This window comes from Somniosus microcephalus, chromosome 4 (genome assembly GCF_052327205.1).
Source record: "Somniosus microcephalus isolate GS21.2 chromosome 4, FLI_Smic_1.0, whole genome shotgun sequence".
Taxonomy (NCBI): domain Eukaryota; kingdom Metazoa; phylum Chordata; class Chondrichthyes; order Squaliformes; family Somniosidae; genus Somniosus; species Somniosus microcephalus.
The window spans coordinates 46,956,347-46,978,598 of record NC_140990.1 but is presented as its reverse complement, the minus strand read 5'-3'; positions in this window follow the sequence as shown (position 1 = coordinate 46,978,598).

The following is a 22,252-nucleotide window of genomic DNA, read 5'->3' as shown; positions in this document are numbered from 1 at the left end:
AGAGTAGGGGTGAAAGAGGAGTTGGGGTGAGGGGAACTGGCGAGTAGGGGTGAAAGAGCAGTTGGGATGAGGGGGTTGGAGAGTCAGTGTGAAAGAGGAGTTGGGGTGAGTGTTGTGGAGAGTAGGGGTGAAAGAGGAGTTGGGGTGAGGGGTTTGGAGAGTAGGGCTGAAAGAGAAGTTGGGGTGAGGGGGTTGGAGAGTAGTGGTGAAAGAGGAGTTGGGGTGAGGGTGTTGGAGAGTAGCGGTGAAAAAGGTGTTGGTGTGAGGGGGTTAGAGAGTAGGGGTGAAAGAGGACTTGGGGTGAGGGGGGTTGGAGTGTTGGGGCGAAAGAGGAGATTGGGTGAGGGGGGTTGGAGAGTATGGGTGAAAGAGGAGTTGGGGTGAGGGGTTTAGGAGCAGGGGTGAAAGAGGAGCTGGGGTGAGGGGGTTGGAGAGTAGAGGTGAAAGAGGAGTTGGGGTGATGGGGGTTGAGGGGTAAGGGTGAAAGAGGAATTGTGGTGATGGGGGATGGAGAGTAGGAGTAAAAGAGGAGTTGGGATGAGGGGGGTTGGAGAGTAGGGGTGAAAGAGGTGTTGGGGTGAGGGGGTTAGAGAGTAGGGGTGAAAGAGGACTTGGGGTGAGGGGGGTTGGAGTGTTGGGGCGAAAGAGGAGATTGGGTGAGGGGGGTTGGAGAGTAGTGGTGAAAGAAGAGTTGGGGTGAGGGTGTTGGAGAGTAGCGGTGAAAAAGGTGTTGGTGTGAGGGGGTTGCAGAGTAGGGGTGAAAGAGAAGTTGGGGTGAGGGGGTTGAAGAGTCAGGGTGAAAGAGGAGGTGGGGTGAGTGGGGGTTGGAGAGTAGGGGTGAAAGAGGAGTTGGGGTGAGAGGGTTGGAGAGTAGGGGTTAAAGAGGATTTGGGGTGAGGGGTTTGGAGAGTAGGTCAGAAAGGGGCGTTGGGGTGAGGGGGTTGAGAGTAGGGGTGAAAGAGGAGTTGGGGTGAGGGGGTTCGAGAGTAGGGATGAAAGAGGAGTTGGGGTGGGGATGGTTGGAGAGTAGGGTTGAAAGAGGAGTTGGTGAGGGGGGTTGGAGAGTAGGGTGAAAGAGGATTTGGGGTCAGGGGGGTTGGAGAGTATGGGAGAAAGTGGAGTTGGGGTGACGGGATTGGAGAGTAGTTGTGATAGAGGAGTTGAGGTGAGGGGTTGGAGAGTAGGGGTGAAAGAGGAGTTGGGGTGAGGGGGGTTGGAGGGTAGGGGTGAAAGTGGAGTTGGGGTGAGGGGGATGGAGAGTAGGGGTGAAAGAGGAATTGGGGTGTGGGGTTGAAGAGTAGCGGTGAAAGAGGAGTTGGGCTTAGGGGAGTTGGAGAGTAGGGGTGAAAGAGGAGTTGGGGTGAGGGTTTGGAGAGTAGGGGTGAAAGAGGAATTGGGGTGAGGGGGGTTGGAGAGCAGGGGTGAAAGAGGAGTTGGGGTGAGGGGGGTTGGAGGGTAGGGGTGAAAGAGGAGTTAGGGTGAGGGGGGTTGGAATGTAGGGGAGACAGAGGAGTTCGGGTGAGGTGGTTGGAGAGTAGGGGTGAAAGAAGAGTTGGGATGAGTGGGGTTGGAGAGTAGGGGTGAAAGAGGAGTTGGGGTGAGGGGGGTTGGAGTGTTGGGGTGAAAGAGGAGTTGGGGTGAGGGGTTTGGAGAGTAGGTGTGAAAGAGGACTTGGGGTGAGGGGGTTTGGAGAGTAGGGGTGAAAGAGGAGGTGGGGTGAGGGGGTTGGAGAGTTGGGGTGAAAGAGGAGTTGGGGTGAGGGGGTTGGAGAGTAGGGTGAAAGAGGAGTTGGGGTGAGGGAGTTGGAGAGTAGGGGGGAAGAGGAGTTGGGGTGAGGGGGTTGGAGAGTAGGGGTGAAATAGGAGTTGGGGTGAGGGGGGTTGGAGAGTTAGGGTGAAAAAGGAGTTGGGGTGAGGGGTTTGGAGAGTAGGGGTGAAAGAGGAGCTGGGGTGAGGGGGGTTGGAGACGAGGGGTGAAAGAGGAGTTGTGGTGAGGGGGTTGGAGAGCAGGGGTGAAAGAGTTGTTGGGGTGCGGGGGGATGTAGAGTAGGGGTGAAAGAGGAGTTGGGGTGAGGGGGTTGGTGAGTAGGGGTGAAAGAGGAGTTGGGGTGAGGGGTTGGAGAGTAGAGGTGAAAGAGGAGTTGGGGTGAGGGGGGTTGGAGAGTAGGGGTGAAAGAGGTGTTGGGGTGAGGGGTTTAGAGAGTAGGGGTGAAAGAGGAGTTGGGGTGAGGGGGGTTGGAGTGTAGGGGCGAAAAAGGAGTTTGGGTGAGGGGGGTTGGAGAGAATGGGTGAAAGAGGAGTTGGGGTGAGGGGGGTTTGAGAGCAGGGGTGAAGGAGGAGCTGGGGTGAGGGGGGTTGGATAGCAGAGGTGAAAGAGGAGTTGGGGTGATGGGGGTTGATGGGTAGGGGTGAAAGAGGAATTGTGGTGATGGGGGATGGAGAGTAGGGGTGAAAGATGAGTTGGGGTGAGGGGGGTTGGAGAGTAGGGGTGAAAGAGGAGTTGGGGTGAGGAGGGTTGGAGAGTAGGGGTGAAAGTGGAGTTGGGGTGTGGGGTGTTGGAGGGTAGGGGTGAAAGAGGAGTTTGGGTGAGGAGGGTTGGAGAGTAGGGGTGAAAGAGGAGTTGGGGTGAAGGGGGTTGGAGAGTAGGGATGAAAGAGGAGTTGGGCTGAGTGGTGTTGGAGATTAGGGGTGAAAGAGGAGTTGGGGTGAGGGGGTTGGAGAGTAGGTGTGAAAGAGGAGTTGGGGTGAGGGGGTTGGAGAGTAGGGATGAAAGAGGAGTTGGGCTGAGGGGTGTTGGAGAGTAGGTGTGAAAGAGGCGTTGGGGTGAGGGGGTTGGAGAGTAGGAGTGAAAGAGGAGTTGGGGTGAGGGGGTTGGAGAGTGGGGTGAAAGGAGTTGGGGTGTGGGGGTTGGAGAGTAGGGGTGAAAGAGGAGTTGGCCTGAGGGGGGATCGAGAGTAGGGGTGAAAGAGGAGTTGGGGTGAGGGGGGGTTGGCGAGTAGGGGTGAAAGAGGAGTTGGTGTGAGGGGGGTAGGAGAATAGGGGTGAAAGTGAAGTTGGGGTGAGGAGGGTTGGAAAGTAGGGGTGAAAGAGGAGTTGGGGTGAGGGTGTTGGAGAGTATGGGTGGAAGAGGAGTTGGGGTGAGGGGGTTGGAGAGTAGGGGTGAAAGAGGAGTGGGGGAGAGGAGTGTTGGAAAGTAGGGTTGAAAGAGGAGATGGGGTGAGTGGGTTGGAGAGGGGGTGAAAGAGCAGTTGGGGTGAGGGGGTTGGAGGGTAGGTGTGAAAGAGGACTTGGGGTGAGGGGGTTTGGAGAGTAGGGGTAAAAGAGGAGGTGGGGTGAGTGGGTTGGAGAGTTGGGTGAAAGAGGAGTTGGGGTGAGGGGGTTGGAGAGTAGGGGTGAAATAGGAGTTGGGGTGATGGGGGTTGGAGAGTTAGGGTGAAAGAGGAGTTGGGGTGAGGGGGTTGGAGAGTAGGGGTGAAAGAGGAGCTGGGGTGAGGGGGGTTGGAGACTAGGGGTGAAAGAGGAGTTGTGGTGAGGGGGTTGGAGAGCAGGGGTGAAAGAGTTGTTGGGGTGAGGGGGGATGTAGAGTAGGGGTGAAAGAGGAGTTGGGGTGAGGGGGTTGGTGAGTAGGGGTGAAAGAGGAGTTGCGGTGAGGGGGTATGGAGAGCAGGGGTGAAAGAATAGTTGGGGTGAGGGTGGTTGGTGAGTAGGGGTGAAAGAGGAGTTGGGGTGAGGGGTTGGAGAGTAGAGGTGAAAGAGGAGTTGGGGTGAGGGGGGTTGGAGAGTTGGGGTGAAAGAGGTGTTGGGGTGAGGGGTTTAGAGATTAGGGGTGAAAAAGGAGTTGGGGTGAGGGGGGTTGGAGTGTAGGGGCGAAAAAGGAGTTTGGGTGAGGGGGGTTGGAGAGAATGGGTGAAAGAGGAGTTGGGGTGAGGGGGGTTTGAGAGCAGGGGTGAAGGAGGAGCTGGGGTGAGGGGGGTTGGATAGCAGAGGTGAAAGAGGAGTTGGGGTGATGGGGGTTGATGGGTAGGGGTGAAAGAGGAATTGTGGTGATGGGGGATGGAGAGTAGGGGTGAAAGATGAGTTGGGGTGAGGGGGGTTGGAGAGTAGGGGTGAAAGAGGAGTTGGGGTGAGGAGGGTTGGAGAGTAGGGATGAAAGTGGAGTTGGGGTGTGGGGTGTTGGAGGGTAGGGGTGAAAGAGGAGTTTGGGTGAGGAGGGTTGGAGAGTAGGGGTGAAAGAGGAGTTGGGGTGAAGGGGGTTGGAGAGTAGGGATGAAAGAGGAGTTGGGCAGAGTGGTGTTGGAGATTAGGGGTGAAAGAGGAGTTGGGGTGAGGGGGTTGGGGAGTAGGTGTGAAAGAGGAGTTGGGGTGAGGGGGTTGGAGAGTAGGGATGAAAGAGGAGTTGGGGTGAGGGGGGTTAGTGAGTAGGAGTGAAAGAGGAGTTGGGGTGAGGGGGGTTGGAGAGTAGGGGTGAAAGAGGAGTTGGGGTGAGGGGGGTTGGAGAGTAGGGGTGAAAGAGGAGTTGGGGTGAGGGGGGTTGGAGAGTTGGGAATAAAGAGGAGTTGGGGTGAGGGGTTGGAGAGTACAGGTGAAAGAGGAGTTGGGGTGAGGGGGGTTGGAGAGTAGGGGTGAAAGAGGAGTTCGGGTCTGGGGGTTGGAGAGTAGTGGCGAAAGAGGAGTTGGGGTGAGGGGGGTTGGAGGGTAGGGGTGAAAGAGGAATTGGGGTGAGGGGGTTGGAGAGTAGGGGTGAAAGAGGAGTTGGGGTGAGGGGGGTTGGAGAGTAGGGGTGAAAGAGGAGTTGGGGTGAGAGGGTTGGAGAGTAGGGGAGAAAGAGGTGTTGGGGTGAGGGGGTTGGAGAGTAGGGGTGAAAGAGGAGTAGGGGTGAGGGAGTTGGAGAGTAGGGCTGGAAGAGGAGTTGGGTGAGGAGGTTGGAGAGTAGGGGCAAAAGAGGAGTTGGGGTGAGGGGGGTTGGCGAGTAGGGGTGAAAGAGGAGTTGGGGTGAGGGGGGTTGGAGAGTAGGGGTGAAAGAGTAGTTGGGGTGAGGGGGGTTGGAGAGTAGGGGTGAAAGTGGAGTTGGGGTGAGGGTGTTGGAGAGTAGGGGTGAAAGAGGAGTTGGGTGAGGGCGATGGAGAGTAGGGGTGAAAGAGGAGTTGGGTTGAGGGGGGTTGGAGAGTAGGGGTGAAAGAGGAGTTGGGGTGAGGGGTTGGAGAGTAGAGGTGAAAGAGGACTTGGGGTGAGGGGGGTTGGAGTGTTGGGGCGAAAGAGGAGATTGGGTGAGGGGGGTGGAGAGTATGGGTGAAAGAGGAGTTGGGGTGAGGGGGGTTTAAGAGCAGGGGTGAAAGAGGAGCTGGGGTGAGGGGGTTGGAGAGTAGAGGTGAAAGAGGAGTTGGGGTGATGGGGGTTGAGGGGTAAGGGTGAAAGAGGAATTGTGGTGATGGGGGATGGAGAGTAGGGGTAAAGAGGAGTTGGGGTGAGGGGGTTGGAGAGTAGGGGTGAAAGAGGACTTGGGGTGAGGGGGGTTGGAGTGTTGGGGCGAAAGAGGAGATTGGGTGAGGGGGGTTGGAGAGTATGGGTGAAAGAGGAGTTGGGGTGAGGGGGGTTTAAGAGCAGGGGAGAAAGAGGAGCTGGGGTGAGGGGGTTGGAGAGTAGAGGCGAAAGAGGAGTTGGGGTGATGGGATTGAGGGGTAAGGGTGAAAGAGGAATTGTGGTGATGGGGGATGGAGAGTAGGGGTAAAGAGGAGTTGGGGTGAGGGGGTTTGGAGATTAGGGGTGAAGGAGGAGTTGGGGTGAGAAGGGTAGGAGAGTAGGGGTGAAAGAGGAGCTGGGGTGAGGGGTGTTGGAGAGTAGGGGTGAAAGAGGAGTTGGGGTGAGGAGGGTTGGAGAGTAGGGGTGAAAGAGGAGTTGGGGTGAAGGGGGTTGGAGAGTAGGGATGAAAGAGGAGTTGGGCTGAGGGGTGTTGGAGAGTAGGGGTGAAAGATGCGTTGGGGAGAGGGGTTTGGAGAGTAGGAGTGAAGGAGGAGTTGGGCTGAGGGGTGTTGGAGAGGAGGGTTGAAAGGAGTTCGGGTGAGGGGTTTGGAGAGTAGGGGTGAAAGAGGAGTTGGCCTCAGGGGGATCGATAGCAGGGGTGAAAGAGGAATTGGGGTGAGGGGGGGTTGGCGAGTAGGGGTGTAAGAGGAGTTGGTGTGAGGGGGGCAGGATAATAGGGGTGAAAGAGGAGTTGGGGTGAGGGGGGTTGGAGAGTTGGGGTGAAAGAGGTGTTGGGGTGAGGGGGTTAGAGAGTAGGGGTGAAAGAGGACTTGGGGTGAGGGGGGTTGGAGTGTTGGGGCGAAAGAGGAGATTGGGTGAGGGGGGTTGGAGAGTATGGGTGAAAGAGGAGTTGGGGTGAGGGGGGTTTAAGAGCAGGGGTGAAAGAGGAGCTGGGGTGAGGGGGTTGGAGAGTAGAGGTGAAAGAGGAGTTGGGGTGATGGGGGTTGAGGGGTAAGGGTGAAAGAGGAATTGTGGTGATGGGGGATGGAGAGTAGGGGTAAAAGAGGAGTTGGGGTGAGGGGGTTGGAGAGTAGGGGTGAAAGAGGTGTTGGGGTGAGGGGGTTAGAGAGTAGGGGTGAAAGAGGACTTGGGGTGAGGGGGGTTGGAGTGTTGGGGCGAAAGAGGAGATTGGGTGAGGGGGGTTGGAGAGTATGGGTGAAAGAGGAGTTGGGGTGAGGGGGGTTTAAGAGCAGGGGAGAAAGAGGAGCTGGGGTGAGGGGGTTGGAGAGTAGAGGTGAAAGAGGAGTTGGGGTGATGGGGGTTGAGGGGTAAGGGTGAAAGAGGAATTGTGGTGATGGGGGATGGAGAGTAGGGGTAAAAGAGGAGTTGGGGTGAGGGGGTTTGGAGATTAGGGGTGAAAGAGGAGTTGGGGTGAGAAGGTTAGGAGAGTAGGGGTGAAAGAGGAGCTGGTGTGAGGGGTGTTGGAGAGTAGGGGTGAAAGAGGAGTTGGGGTGAGGAGGGTTGGAGAGTAGGGGTGAAAGAGGAGTTTGGGTGAAGGGGGTTGGAGAGTAGGGATGAAAGAGGAGTTGGGCTAAGGGGTGTTGGAGAGTAGGGGTGAAAGAGGCGTTGGGGAGAGGGGTTTGGAGAGTAGGAGTGAAGGAGGAGTTGGGCTGAGGGGTGTTGGAGAGTAGGGGTGAAAGGAGTTCGGGTGAGGGGTTTGGAGAGTAGGGGTGAAAGAGGAGTTGGCCTCAGGGGGATCGATAATAGGGGTGAAAGAGGAATTGGGGTGAGGGGGGGTTGGCGAGTAGGGGTGTAAGAGGAGTTGGTGTGAGGGGGGTAGGGGAATAGGCGTGAAAGAGGAGTTGGGGTGAGGAGGGTTGGAGAGTAGTGGTGAAAGAGGAGTTGGGGTGAGGGTGTTGGAGAGTAGGGGTGGAAGAGGAGTTGGGGTGAGGGGGTTGGAGAGTAGGGGTGAAAGAGGAGTTGGGGAGAGAGGGGTTGGAAAGTAGGGTTGAAAGAGGAGATGGGGTGAGTGGGTTGGAGAGGGGGAGAAAGAGGAGTTGGGGTGGGGGGTTTGGAGAGTAGGGGTGAACGAGCTGCTGCGATGAGGGGGTTTGGAGGGTAGGGGTGAAGGAGGAGTTGGGGTGAGGGGTGTTGGAGGGTAGAGGTGAAAGAGGAGTTGGGGTGATGGAGTTGGAGAGTAGGGGTGAAAGAGGAGTTGGGGTGAGGGGGTTGGAGATTATGGGTGAAAGAGGAGTTGGGGTGAGGGGGTTGGAGAGTAGGGGTGAAAGAGGAGTTGGGGTGAGGGGGGTTGGAGAGTAGGGGTGAAAGAGGAGTTGGGGTGAGCGGGGTTGGAGAGTAGGGGTGAAAGAACAGTTGGGGTGAGGGGTTGGAGAGTAGGGGTGAAAGAGGAGTTGGGGTGAGGGGGGATGGAGAGTAGGGGTGAAAGAGGAGTTGAGGTGAGGGGGTTGGAGAGTAGGGGTGAAAGATGAGTTGGGGCGAGGGGGTTGGAGAATAGGGGTGTAAGAGGTGTTGGGGTGAGGGGGTTGGAGAGTAGGGGTGAAAGGAGTTGGGGTGAGCGGTGTTGGAGAGTAGGAGTGAAAGAGGAGTTGAGGTGAGGGGGGTTGGAGAGTAGGGGTGAAAGGAGTTGGGGTGAGGAGGGTTGGAGAGTTGGGGTGAAAGAGGTGTTGGGGTGAGGGATTGGAGAGTAGGGTTGAAAGAGGAATTGGGGTGAGGGGTTTGGAGAGTAGGGGTGAAAGAGGTGTTGGGGTGATGGGGTTAGAGAGTAGGGGTGAAAGAGGAGTTGGGGTGAGGGGTGCTGGAGAGTAGTGGTGAAAGGGGAGTTTGGGTGCGGGGTTTGGAGAGTAGGGGTGGAAGAGGAGTTGAGGTGAGGCGGGTTGGAGAGTAGAGGTGAAAGAGGAGTTGAGGTGAGGGGGGTTGGAGAGCAGGGGTGAAAGAGGAGTTGGGTCACGGGTGTTGGAGAGTAGGGGTGAAAGAGGAGTTGGGGTGACGGGGGTTGGAGAGTAGGGGTGAAAGAGGAGTTGGGGTGAGGGGGGTTGGAGAGTAGGGGTGAAAGAGGAGTTGGGGTGAGGGGAATTGGCGAGTAGGGGTGAAAGAGCAGTTGGGGTGAGGGGGTTGGAGAGTCAGTGTGAAAGAGGAGTTGGGGTGAGGGTTGTGGAGAGTAGGGGTGAAAGAGGAGTTGGGGTGAGGGGGTTGGAGAGTAGGGCTGAAAGAGGAGTTGGGGTGAGGGGGTTGGAGAGTAGTGGTGAAAGAGGAGTTGGGGTGAGGGTGTTGGAGAGTAGCGGTGAAAAAGGTGTTGGTGTGAGGGGGTTAGAGAGTAGGGGTGAAAGAGGACTTGGGGTGAGGGGGGTTGGAGTGTTGGGGCGAAAGAGGAGATTGGGTGAGGGGGGTTGGAGAGTATGGGTGAAAGAGGAGTTGGGGTGAGGTGGTTTAGGAGCAGGGATGAAAGAGGTGCTGGGGTGAGGGGGTTGGAGAGTAGAGGTGAAAGAGGCGTTGGGGTGATGGGGGTTGAGGGGTAAGGGTGAAAGAGGAATTGTGGTGATGGGGGATGGAGAGTAGGGGTAAAAGAGGAGTTGGGATGAGGGGGGTTGGAGAGTAGGGGTGAAAGAGGTGTTGGGGTGAGGGGGTTAGAGAGTAGGGGTGAAAGAGGACTTGGGGTGAGGGGGGTTGGAGTGTTGGGGCGAAAGAGGAGATTGGGTGAGGGGGGTTGGAGAGTAGTGGTGAAAGAGGAGTTGGGGTGAGGGTGTTGGAGAGTAGCGGTGAAAAAGGTGTTGGTGTGACGGGGTTGCAGAGTAGGGGTGAAAGAGAAGTTGGGGTGAGGGGTTGAAGAGTTAGGGTGAAAGAGGAGGTGGGGTGAGTGGGGGTTGGAGAGTAGGGGTGAAAGAGGAGTTGCGGTGAGAGGGTTGGAGAGTAGGGGTTAAAGAGGATTTGGGGCGAGGGGTTTGGAGAGTAGGTTAGAAAGGGGCGTTGGGGTGAGGGGGTTGAGAGTAGGGGTGAAAGAGGAGCTGGGGTGAGGGGGTTGGAGAGTAGGGGTGAAAGAGGAGTTGGGGTGAGGGCTGAAAGAGGAGTTAGGGTGAGGGGGGTTGGAGAGTAAGGGTAAAAGTTGAGTTGGGGTGAGGGGTGTTGGAGAGCAGTGGTGAAAGAGGAGTTGGGGTGAGGGGGGTTGGAGAGTAGGGGTGAAAGAGGAGTTGGGGTGAGGGGGTTCGAGAGTAGCGGTGAAAGAGGAGTTGGGGTGGGGATGGTTGGAGAGTAGGGTTGAAAGAGGAGTTGGGGTGAGGGGGGTTGGAGAGTAGGGTGAAAGAGGATTTGGGGTCAGGGGGGTTGGAGTGTAGGGGTGAAAGTGGAGTTGGGGTGAGGGGGATGGAGAGTAGGGGTGAAAGAGGAATTGGGGTGTGGGGTTGAAGAGTAGCGGTGAAAGAGGTGTTGGGCTGAGGGGAGTTGGAGAGTAGGGGTGAAAGAGGAGTTGGGGTGAGGGGTTGGAGAGTAGGGGTGAAAGAGGAGTTGGGGTGAGGGGGGTTGGAGAGCAGGGGTGAAAGAGGAGTTGGGGTGAGGGGTGTTGGAGGGTAGGGGTGAAAGAGGAGTTGGGGTGAGGGGGGTTGGAGAGTTGGGGCGAAAGAGGAGATTGGGTGAGGGGGGTGGAGAGTATGGGTGAAAGAGGAGTTGGGGTGCGGGGAGTTTAAGAGCAGGGGTGAAAGAGGAGCTGGGGTGAGGGGGTTGGAGAGTAGAGGTGAAAGAGGAGTTGGGGTGATGGGGGTTGAGGGGTAAGGGTGAAAGAGGAATTGTGGTGATGGGGGATGGAGAGTAGGGGTAAAAGAGGAGTTGGGGTGAGGGGGTTGGAGAGTAGGGGTGAAAGAGGTGTTGGGGTGAGGGGGTTAGAGAGTAGGGGTGAAAGAGGACTTGGGGTGAGGGGGGTTGGAGTGTTGGGGCGAAAGAGGAGATTGGGTGAGGGGGGTGGAGAGTATGGGTGAAAGAGGAGTTGGGGTGAGGGGGGTTTAAGAGCAGGGGTGAAAGAGGAGCTGGGGTGAGGGGGTTGGAGAGTAGAGGTGAAAGAGGAGTTGGGGTGATGGGGGTTGAGGGGTAAGGGTGAAAGAGGAATTGTGGTGATGGGGGATGGAGAGTAGGGGTAAAAGAGGAGTTGGGCTGAGGGGGTTGGAGAGTAGGGGTGAAAGAGGTGTTGGGGTGAGGGGGTTAGAGACTAGGGCTGAAAGAGGAATTGGGGTGAGGGGGGTTGGAGTGTTGGGGCGAAAGAGGAGATTGGGTGAGGGGGGTTGGAGAGTATGGGTGAAAGAGGAGTTGGGGTGAGGGGGGTTTAAGAGCAGGGGAGAAAGAGGAGCTGGGGTGAGGGGGTTGGAGAGTAGAGGCGAAAGAGGAGTTGGGGTGATGGGTGTTGAGGGGTAAGGGTGAAAGAGGAATTGTGGTGATGGGGGATGGAGAGTAGGGGTAAAAGAGGAGTTGGGGTGAGGGGGTTTGGAGATTAGGGGTGAAAGAGGAGTTGGGGTGAGAAGGGTAGGAGAGTAGGGGTGAAAGAGGAGCTGGGGTGAGGGGTGTTGGAGAGTAGGGGTGAAAGAGGAGTTGGGGTGAGGAGGGTTGGAGAGTAGGGGTGAAAGAGGAGTTGGGGTGACGGGGGTTGGAGAGTAGGGATGAAAGAGGAGTTGGGCTGAGGGGTGTTGGAGAGTAGGGGTGAAAGAGGCGTTGGGGAGAGGGGTTTGGAGAGTAGGAGTGAAGGAGGAGTTGGGCTGAGGGGTGTTGGAGAGGAGGGTTGAAAGGAGTTCGGGTGAGGGGTTTGGAGAGTAGGGGTGAAAGAGGAGTTGGCCTCAGGGGGATCGATAGCAGGGGTGAAAGAGGAATTGGGGTGAGGGGGGGTTGGCGAGTAGGGGTGTAAGAGGAGTTGGTGTGAGGGGGGCAGGATAATAGGGGTGAAAGAGGAGTTGGGGTGAGGGGGGTTGGAGAGTTGGGGTGAAAGAGGTGTTGGGGTGAGGGGGTTAGAGAGTAGGGGTGAAAGAGGACTTGGGGTGAGGGAGGTTGGAGTGTTGGGGCGAAAGAGGAGATTGGGTGAGGGGGGTTGGAGAGTATGGGTGAAAGAGGAGTTGGGGTGAGGGGGGTTTAAGAGCAGGGGTGAAAGAGGAGCTGGGGTGAGGGGGTTGGAGAGTAGAGGTGAAAGAGGAGTTGGGGTGATGGGGTTGAGGGGTAAGGGTGAAAGAGGAATTGTGGTGATGGGGGATGGAGAGTAGGGGTAAAAGAGGAGTTGGGGTGAGGGGGTTGGAGAGTAGGGGTGAAAGAGGTGTTGTGGTGAGGGGGTTAGAGAGTAGGGGTGAAAGAGGACTTGGGGTGAGGGCGGTTGGAGTGTTGGGGCGAAAGAGGAGATTGGGTGAGGGGGGTTGGAGAGTATGGGTGAAAGAGGAGTTGGGGTGAGGGGGGTTTAAGAGCAGGGGAGAAAGAGGAGCTGGGGTGAGGGGGTTGGAGAGTAGAGGTGAAAGAGGAGTTGGGGTGATGGGGGTTGAGGGGTAAGGGTGAAAGAGGAATTGTGGTGATGGGGGATGGAGAGTAGGGGTAAAAGAGGAGTTGGGGTGAGGGGGTTTGGAGATTAGGGGTGAAAGAGGAGTTGGGGTGAGAAGGGTAGGAGAGTAGGGGTGAAAGAGGAGCTGGGGTGAGGGGTGTTGGAGAGTAGGGGTGAAAGAGGAGTTGGGGTGAGGAGGGTTGGAGAGTAGGGGTGAAAGAGGAGTTGGGGTGAAGGGGGTTGGAGAGTAGGGATGAAAGAGGAGTTGGGCTAAGGGGTGTTGGAGAGTAGGGGTGAAAGAGGCGTTGGGGAGAGGGGTTTGGAGAGTAGGAGTGAAGGAGGAGTTGGGCTGAGGGGTGTTGGAGAGTAGGGGTGAAAGGAGTTCGGGTGAGGGGTTTGGAGAGTAGGGGTGAAAGAGGAGTTGGCCTCAGGGGGATCGATAATAGGGGTGAAAGAGGAATTGGGGTGAGGGGGGGTTGGCGAGTAGGGGTGTAAGAGGAGTTGGTGTGAGGGGGGTAGGGGAGTAGGCGTGAAAGAGGAGTTGGGGTGAGGAGGGTTGGAGAGTAGTGGTGAAAGAGGAGTTGGGGTGAGGGTGTTGGAGAGTAGGGGTGGAAGAGGAGTTGGGGTGAGGGGGTTGGAGAGTAGGGGTGAAAGAGGAGTTGGGGAGAGAGGGGTTGGAAAGTAGGGTTGAAAGAGGAGATGGGGTGAGTGGGTTGGAGAGGGGGAGAAAGAGGAGTTGGGGTGGGGGGGTTGGAGAGTAGGGGTGAACGAGCTGCTGCGATGAGGGGGTTTGGAGGGTAGGGGTGAAGGAGGAGTTGGGGTGAGGGGTGTTGGAGGGTAGGGGTGAAAGAGGAGTTGGGGTGATGGAGTTGGAGAGTAGGGGTGAAAGAGGAGTTGGGGTGAGGGGGTTGGAGATTATGGGTGAAAGAGGAGTTGGGGTGAGGGGGTTGGAGAGTAGGGGTGAAAGAGGAGTTGGGGTGAGGGGGGTTGGAGAGTAGGGGTGAAAGAGGAGTTGGGGTGAGCGGGGTTGGAGAGTAGGGGTGAAAGAGCAGTTGGGGTGAGGGGTTGGAGAGTAGGGGTGAAAGAGGAGTTGGGGTGAGGGGGGATGGAGAGTAGGGGTGAAAGAGGAGTTGAGGTGAGGGGGTTGGAGAGTAGGGGTGAAAGATGAGTTGGGGCGAGGGGGTTGGAGAATAGGGGTGTAAGAGGTGTTGGGGTGAGGGGGTTGGAGAGTAGGGGTGAAAGGAGTTGGGGTGAGCGGTGTTGGAGAGTAGGAGTGAAAGAGGAGTTGAGGTGAGGGGGGTTGGAGAGTAGGGGTGAAAGGAGATGGGGTGAGGAGGGTTGGAGAGTTGGGGTGAAAGAGGTGTTGGGGTGAGGGATTGGAGAGTAGGGTTGAAAGAGGAATTGGGGTGAGGGGTTTGGAGAGTAGGGGTGAAAGAGGTGTTGGGGTGATGGGGTTAGAGAGTAGGGGTGAAAGAGGAGTTGGGGTGAGGGGTGCTGGAGAGTAGTGGTGAAAGGGGAGTTTGGGTGTGGGGTTTGGAGAGTAGGGGTGGAAGAGGAGTTGAGGTGAGGCGGGTTGGAGAGTAGAGGTGAAAGAGGAGTTGAGGTGAGGGGGGTTGGAGAGCAGGGGTGAAAGAGGAGTTGGGTCACGGGTGTTGGAGAGTAGGGGTGAAAGAGGAGTTGGGGTGACGGGGGTTGGAGAGTAGGGGTGAAAGAGGAGTTGGGGTGAGGGGGGTTGGAGAGTAGGGGTGAAAGAGGAGTTGGGGTGAGGGGAATTGGCGAGTAGGGGTGAAAGAGCAGTTGGGGTGAGGGGGTTGGAGAGTCACTGTGAAAGAGGAGTTGGGGTGAGGGTTGTGGAGAGTAGGGGTGAAAGAGGAGTTGGGGTGAGGGGGTTGGAGAGTAGGGCTGAAAGAGGAGTTGGGGTGAGGGGGTTGGAGTGTAGTGGTGAAAGAGGAGTTGGGGTGAGGGTGTTGGAGAGTAGCGGTGAAAAAGGTGTTGGTGTGAGGGGGTTAGAGAGTAGGGGTGAAAGAGGACTTGGGGTGAGGGGGGTTGGAGTGTTGGGGCGGAAGAGGAGATTGGGTGAGGGGGGTTGGAGAGTATGGGTGAAAGAGGAGTTGGGGTGAGGGGGTTTAGGAGCAGGGGTGAAAGAGGAGCTGGGGTGAGGGGGTTGGAGAGTAGAGGTGAAAGAGGAGTTGGGGTGATGGGGGTTGAGGGGTAAGGGTGAAAGAGGAATTGTGGTGATGGGGGATGGAGAGTAGGGGTAAAAGAGGAGTTGGGATGAGGGGGGTTGGAGAGTAGGGGTGAAAGAGGTGTTGGGGTGAGGGGGTTAGAGAGTAGGGGTGAAAGAGGACTTGGGGTGAGGGGGGTTGGAGTGTTGGGGCGAAAGAGGAGATTGGGTGAGGGGGGTTGGAGAGTAGTGGTGAAAGATGAGTTGGGGTGAGGGTGTTGGAGAGTAGCGGTGAAAAAGGTGTTGGTGTGAGGGGGTTGCAGAGTAGGGGTGAAAGAGGAGGTGGGGTGAGTGAGGGTTGGAGAGTAGGGGTGAAAGAGGAGTTGCGGTGAGAGGGTTGGGGAGTCGGGGTTAAAGAGGATTTGGGGTGAGGGGTTTGGAGAGTAGGTCAGAAAGGGGCGTTGGGGTGAGGGGGTTGAGAGTACGGGTGAAAGAGGAGTTGGGGTGAGGGGGTTGGAGAGTAGGGGTGAAAGAGGAGTTGGGGTGAGGGCTGAAAGAGGAGTTAGGGTGAGGGGGGTTGGAGAGTAAGGGTAAAAGTTGAGTTGGGCTGAGGGGTGTTGGAGAGCAGTGGTGAAAGAGGAGTTGGGGTGAGGGGGGTTGGAGAGTAGGGGTGAAAGAGGAGTTGGGGTGAGGGGGTTCGAGAGTAGGGGTGAAAGAGGAGTTGGGGTGGGGATGGTTGGAGAGTAGGGTTGAAAGAGGAGTTGGGGTGAGGGGGGTTGGAGAGTAGGGTGAAAGAGGATTTGGGGTCAGGGGGGTTGGAGAGTATGGGAGAAAGTGGAGTTGGGGTGACGGGATTGGAGAGTAGTTGTGATAGAGGAGTTGGGGTGAGGGGCTGGAGAGTAGGGGTGAAAGAGGAGTTGGGGTGAGGTGGGTTGGAGGGTAGGGGTGAAAGTGGAGTTGGGGTGAGGGGGATGGAGAGTAGTGGTGAAAGTGGAATTGGGGTGTGGGGTTGAAGAGTAGCGGTGAAAGAGGAGTTGGGCTGAGGGGAGTTGGAGAGTAGGGGTGAAAGAGGAGTTGGGGTGAGGGGTTGGAGAGTAGGGGTGAAAGAGGAATTGGGGTGAGGGGGGTTGGAGAGCAGGGGTGAAAGAGGAGTTGGGGTGAGGGGGGTTGGAGGGTAGGGGTGAAAGAGGAGTTGAGGTGAGGGGGGTTGGAAAGTACGGGAGACAGAGGAGTTCGGGTGAGGTGGATGGAGAGTAGGGGTGAAAGAAGAGTTGGGGTGAGTGGGGTTGGAGAGTATGGGTGAAAGAGGAGTTGGGGTGAGGGGGGTTGGGGAGTTGGGGTGAAAGAGGAGTTGGGGTGAGGGGGTTGGAGAGTAGGTGTGAAAGAGGACTTGGGGTGAGGGGGTTTGGAGTGTGGGGGTGAAAGAGGAGGTGGGGTGAGGGGGTTGGAGAGTTGGGGTGAAAGAGGAGTTGGGGTGAGGGGGTTGGAGAGTAGGGTGAAAGAGGAGTTGGGGTGAGGGGGTTGGAGAGTAGGGGGGAAGAGGAGTTGGGGTGAGGGGGTTGGAGAGTAGGGGTGAAATAGGAGTTGGGGTGAGGGGGGTTGGAGAGTTAGGGTGAAAGAGGAGTTGGGGTGAGGGGGTTGGAGAGTAGGGGTGAAAGAGGAGCTGGGGTGAGGGGGGTTGGAGACTAGGGGTGAAAGAGGAGTTGTGGTGAGGGGGTTGGAGAGCAGGGGTGAAAGAGTTGTTGCGGTGAGGGGGGATGTAGAGTAGGGGTGAAAGAGGAGTTGGGGTGAGGGGGTTGGTGAGTAGGGGTGAAAGAGGAGTTGCGGTGAGGGGGTATGGAGAGCAGGGGTGAAAGAGTAGTTGGGGTGAGGGGGGTTGGTGAGTAGGGGTGAAAGAGGAGTTGGGGTGAGGGGTTGGAGAGCAGAGGTGAAAGAGGAGTTGGTGTGAGGGGGGTTGGAGTGTAGGGGCGAAAAAGGAGTTTGGGTGAGGGGGGTTGGAGAGAATGGGTGAAAGAAGAGTTGGGGTGAGGGGGGTTTGAGAGCAGGGGTGAAGGAGGAGCTGGGGTGAGGGGGGTTGGATAGCAGAGGTGAAAGAGGAGTTGGGGTGATGGGGGTTGATGGGTAGGTGTGAAAGAGGAATTTTGGTGATGGGGGATGGAGAGTTGGGGTGAAAGATGAGTTGGGGTGAGGGGGGTTGGAGAGTAGGGGTGAAAGAGGAGTTGGGGTGAGGAGGGTTGCAGAGTAGGGGTGAAAGTGGAGTTGGGGTGTGGGGTGTTGGAGGGTAGGGGTGAAAGAGGAGTTTGGGTGAGGAGGGTTGGAGAGTAGGGGTGAAAGAGGAGTTGAGGTGAAGGGGGTTGGAGAGTAGGGATGAAAGAGGAGTTGGGCTGAGTGGTGTTGGAGATTAGGGGTGAAAGAGGAGTTGGGGTGAGGGGGTTGGAGAGTAGGTGTGAAAGAGGAGTTGGGGTGAGGACGTTGGAGAGTAGGGATGAAAGAGGAGTTGGGCTGAGGGGTGTTGGAGAGTAGGGGTGAAAGAGGCGTTGGGGTGAGGGGGTTGGAGAGTAGGAGTGAAAGAGGAGTTGGGGTGAGGGGGTTGGAGAGTAGGGGTGAAAGGAGTTGGAGTGAGGGGGTTGGAGAGTAGGGGTGAAAGAGGAGTTGGCCTGAGGGGGGATCGAGAGTAGGGGTGAAAGAGGAGTTGGGGTGAGGGGGGGTTGGCGAGTAGGGGTGAAAGAGGAGTTGGTGTGAGGGGGGTAGGAGAATAGGGGTGAAAGTGAAGTTGGGGTGAGGAGGGTTGGAAAGTAGGGGTGAAAGAGGAGTTGGGGTGAGGGTGTTGGAGAGTATGGGTGGAAGAGGAGTTGGGGTGAGGGGGTTGGAGAGTAGGGGTGAAAGAGGAGTGGGGGAGAGGAGGGTTCGAAAGTAGGGTTGAAAGAGGAGATGGGGTGAGTGGGATGGAGAGGGGGTGAAAGAGCAGTTGGGGTGAGGGGGTTGGAGAGTAGGTGTGAAAGAGGACTTGGGGTGAGGGGGTTTGGAGAGTAGGGGTGAAAGAGGAGGTGGGGTGAGGGGGTTGGAGAGTTGGGGTGAAAGAGGAGTTGGGGTGAGGGGGTTGGAGAGTAGGGTGAAAGAGGAGTTGGGGTGAGGGGGTTGGAGAGTAGGGGGGAAGAGGAGTTGGGGTGAGGGGGTTGGAGAGTAGGGGTGAAATAGGAGTTGGGGTGATGGGGGTTGGAGATTCAGGGTGAAAGAGGAGTTGGGGTGAGGGGGTTGGCGAGTAGGGGTGAAAGAGGAGCTGGGGTGAGGGGGGTTGGAGACTAGGGGTGAAAGAGGAGTTATGGTGAGGGGGTTGGAGAGCAGGGGTGAAAGAGTTGTTGGGGTGAGGGGGGATGTAGAGTAGGGGTGAAAGAGGAGTTGGGGTGAGGGGGTTGGTGAGTAGGGGTGAAAGAGGAGTTGCGGTGAGGGGGTATGGAGAGCAGGGGTGAAAGAGTAGTTGGGGTGAGGGGGGTTGCTGAGTAGGGGTGAAAGAGGAGTTGGGGTGAGGGGTTGGAGAGTAGAGGTGAAAGAGGAGTTGGGGTGAGGGGGGTTGGAGAGTAGGGGTGAAAGAGGTGTTGGGGTGAGGGGGGTTGGAGAGAATGGGTGAAAGAGGAGTTGGGGTGAGGGGTGTTTGAGAGCAGGGGTGAAGGAGGAGCTGTGGTGAGGGGGTTGGATAGAAGAGGTGAAAGAGGAGTTGGGGTGATGGGGGTTGATGGGTAGGGGTGAAAGAGGAATTGTGGTGATGGGGGATGGAGAGTAGGGGTGAAAGATGAGTTGGGGTGAGGGGGGTTGGAGAGTAGGGGTGAAAGAGGAGTTGGGGTGAGGAGGGTTGGAGAGTAGGGGTGAAAGTGGAGTTGGGGTGTGGGGTGTTGGAGGGTAGGGATGAAAGAAGCGTTTGGGTGAGGAGGTTTGGAGAGTAGGGGTGAAAGAGGAGTTGGGGTGAAGGGGGTTGGAGAGTAGGGATGAAAGAGGAGTTGGGCTGAGTGGTGTTGGAGATTAGGGGTGAAAGAGGAGTTGGGGTGAGGGGGTTGGAGAGTAGGTGTGAAAGAGGAGTTGGGGTGAGGGGGTTGGAGAGTAGGAATGAAAGAGGAGTTGGGCTGAGGGGTGTTGGAGAGTAGGGGTGAAAGAGGCGTTGGGGTGAGGGGGTTGGAGAGTAGGAGTGAAAGAGGAGTTGGGGTGAGGGGGTTGGAGAGTAGGGGTGAAAGGAGTTGGGGTGAGGGGGTTGGAGAGTAGGGGTGAAAGAGGAGTTGGCCTGAGGGGGGATCGAGAGTAGGGGTGAAAGAGGAGTTGGGGTGAGGGGGGGGTTGGCGAGTAGGGGTGAAAGAGGAGTTGGTGTGAGGGGGGTAGGAGAATAGGGGTTAAAGTGAAGTTGGGGTGAGGAGGGTTGGAAAGTAGGGGTGAAAGAGGAGTTGGGGTGAGGGTGTTGGAGAGTATGGGTGGAAGAGGAGTTGGGGTGAGGGGGCTGGAGAGTAGGGGTGAAAGAGGAGTAGGGGAGAGGAGGGTTGGAAAGTAGGGTTGAAAGAGGAGATGGGGTGAGTGGGTTGGAGAGGGGGTGAAAGAGCAGTTGGGGTGAGGTGGTTGGAGAGTAGGGGTGAACGAGCTGTTGCGATGACGGGGGTTGGAGTGTAGGGGTGAAAGAGGAGTTGGGGTGAGGGGTGTTGGAGGGTAGGGGTGAAAGAGGAGTTGGGGTGATGGGGTTGGAGTGTAGGTGTGAAAGAGGAGTTGGGGTGAGAGGGTTCGAGATTAGGGGTGAAAGAGGAGTTGGGTTGAGGGGGGTTGGAGAGCAGGGCTGAAAGAGGAGTTGGGGAGAGGGGGGCTGGAGAGTAGGGGTGAAAGAGGAGTTGGGGTGAGGGGGTGGAGAGTAGGGGTGAAAGAGCAGTTGGGGTGAGGGGTTGGAGAGTAGGAGTGAAAGAGGAGTAGGGGTGAGGGGGGATGGAGAGTCGGGGCGAAAGAGGAGTTGAGGTGAGGGGGATGGAGAGTAGGGGTGAAAGAGGATTTGGGTTGTGGGGGTTGGAGAGTAGGGGTGTAAGAGGTGTTGGGGTGAGGGGGTTGGAGAGTAGGGGTGAAAGGAGTTGGGGTGAGCGGGGTTGGAGAGTTGGAGTGAAAGAGGAGCTGGGGTGAGGGGGTTGGAGAGTACGGGTGAAAGGAGTTGGGGTGAGGAGGGTTGGAGAGTAGGGGTGAAAGAGGAGTTGGGGTGAGGGGTTGGAGACTAGGGGTGAAAGAGGAATTGGGGTGAAGGATTTGGAGAGTAGGGGTGAAAGAGGTGTTGGGGTAATGGGGTTAGAGAGTAGGGGTGAAAGAGGAGTTGGGGTGAGGGGTGTTGGAGAGTTGTGGTGATAGGGGAGTTTGGGTGAGAGGTTTGGCGCGTAGAGGTGAAAGAGGAGTTGAGGTGAGGGGGGTTGGAGAGTAGGGGTGAAAGTGGATTTTGGGTGAGGGGGGTTGCAGAGTAGGGGTGAAAGAGGAGTTGTGGTGTGGGGGGTTGGAGAGTAGGTGTGAAAGAGGAGTTGGGGTGAGGGGTGTGGAGAGTAGGGGTGAAAGAGGAGTTGGGGTGAGGTTGTTGGAGAGTAGGGGTGAAAGAGGAGTTGCGGTGAGGGGTTTGGAGAGTAGGGGTGAAAGAGAAGTTGGGGTGAGGGGATTGGAGAGTAGGTGTGAAAGAGGAGTTGGGGTGAGGGGGTTGCAGAGTAGGGGTGAAGGAGAAGTTGGGGTGAGGGGGTTGGAGAATCGGGGTGAAAGAGGAGGTGGGGTGAGTGGGTGTTGGAGAGTAGGGGTGAAAGAGGAGTTGGGGTGAGGGGAGTTGTAGAGAAGGGGTGAAAGTGGAGTTGGGGTGAGGTGGTTGGAGAGTAAGAGAGAAAGGTGCGTTGGGGTGAGGGGAGTTGTAGAGAAGGGGTGAAAGTGGAGTTGGGGTGAGGTGGTTGGAGAGTAAGGGTAAAAGTTGAGTTGGGGTGAGTGGGGTTGGAGAGCAGTGGTGAAAGAGGAGTTGGGGTGAGGGGGGTTGGAGAGTAGGGGTGAAAGAGGAGTTGGGGAGAGGGGGTTCGAGAGTAGGGGTGAAAGAGGAGTTGGGGTGAGGGGGGTTGGAGAGTAGGCATGAAAGATGAGTTGGGGTGAGGGGGTTGGAGAGTAGGGGTGAAAGGAGTTGGGGTGAGCAGGGTTGGAGAGTAGGAGTGAAAGAGGAGTTGGGGTGAGGGGTTGGAGAGTAGGGGTGAAAGAGGAGTTGAGGTGAGGGAGTTGCAGAGTAGGGGTGAAAGAGAAGTTGGGGTGAGGGGGTTGGAGAGTCGGGGTGAAAGAGGAGTTGGGGTGAGGGGAGTCGCAGAGAAGGGGTGAAAGTAGAGTTGGAGTGAAGGGTTTCGAGAGTAGGGGTGAAAGATAAGTTGGGGTGAGGGGGTTTGGAGAGTAGGGATGAAAGAGGAGTTGGGGTGAGGGGGGTTGGAGAGTAAGGTGAAAGAGGTTTTGGGGTCGGGGGGTTGGAGAGTATGGTAGAAAGTGGAGTTGCGGTGACGGGATTGGAGTGTCGGGGTGAAAGAGGAGTTGGGGTGAGGGGCTGGAGAGTAGGGGTGAAAGAGGAGTTGGGGTGAGGGGATTGGAGAGTAGGGGTGAAAGAAGAGTAGGGGTGAGGGGGGTTGGAGGGTAGGGGTGAAAGAGGAGTTGGGGTGAGGGGGGTTGGAGAGTAGGGATGAAAGAGGAGTTGAGGTGAGGGGGGTTGGAGAGTAAGGTGAAAGAGGTTTTGGGGTCGGGGGGTTGGAGAGTATGGGAGAAAGTGGAGTTGGGGTGACGGGATTGGAGAGTCGGGGTGAAAGAGGAGTTGGGGTGAGGGGTTGGAGAGTCGGGGTGAAAGAGGAGTTGGGGTGAGGGGTTGGAGAGTAGGGGTGAAAGAGGAGTTGGGGTGAAGGGGTTGGAGAGCAGGGGTGAATGAAGAGTTGGGGTGAGGGAGGTTGGAGGGTAGGGGTGAAAGAGGAGTTGGGGTGAGTGGGGTTGGAAAGTAGGGGTGAAAGAGGAGTTGGGGTGAGGGGGTTGGAGAGTAGGGGTGAAAGAGGAGTTGGGGAGAGGGGGGATGGAGAGTAGGGGTGAAAGAGGAGTTGGGGTGAGGGGGGTTGGAGAGTAGGGGTGAAAGAGGAGTTGGGGTGAGTGGGGTTGGAGGGCAGGGGTGAAAGAGGAGTTGGGTTGAGGGGGGTTGGAGAGTTGGGGTGAAAGAGGAGTTGGGGTGAGGGGGTTGGAGAGTAGGGGTGAAAGAGGAGTTGAGGTGAGGGGGGTTGGAGAGTAGGGGTGAAATTGGATTTGTGTTGAGGGGGGTTGGAGAGTAGGGGTGAAAGAGGAGTTGTGGTGAGGGGGGTTGGAGAGTAGCGGTGAAAGAGGAGTTGGGTCACGGGTGTTGGAGACTAGGGGTGAAAGAGGAGTTGGGGTGAGGATGATTGGAGAGTAGGGGTGAAACAGCAGTTGGGGTGAGGGGGTTGGAGAGTCAGTGTGAAAGAGGAGTTGGGGTGAGGGGTGTGGAGAGTAGGGGTGAAAGAGGAGTTGGGGTGAGGGGGTTGGAGAGTAGGGGTGAAAGAGGAGTTGGGGTGAGGGGGTTGGAGAGTCAGTGTGAAAGAGGAGTTGGGGTGAGGGGTTGGAGAGTAGGGGTGAAAGAGAAGTTGGGGTGAGTGGGTGTTGGAGAGTAGGGGTGAATTAGGAGTTGATGTGAGGGGGTTGGAGAGTAGTTCAGAAAGGGGCGTTGGGGTGAGGGGGTTGGAGATTAGGGGAGAAAGAGGAGTTGGGATGAGTGGGTTGGAGAGTAAGAGAGAAAGGGGCGTTGGGGTGAGGGGGTTGAGAGTAGGGGTGAAAGAGGAGTTGGGGTGAGGGCTGAAAGAGGAGTTGGGGTGAGGGGGGATGGAGAGTAAGGGTAAAAGTTGAGTTGGGGTGAGTGGGGTTGGAGAGCATTGGTGAAAGAGGAGTTGGGGTGAGGGGGGCTGGAGAGTAGGGGTGGAAGAGGAGTTGGGGTGAAGGGGTTCGAGAGTAGGGGTGAAAGAGGAGTTGGGGTGAGGGGGGTTGGAGAGTAGGGATGAAAGAGGAGTTGGGGTGAGGGGGGTTGGAAAGTAAGGTGAAAGACGATTTGGGGTCGGG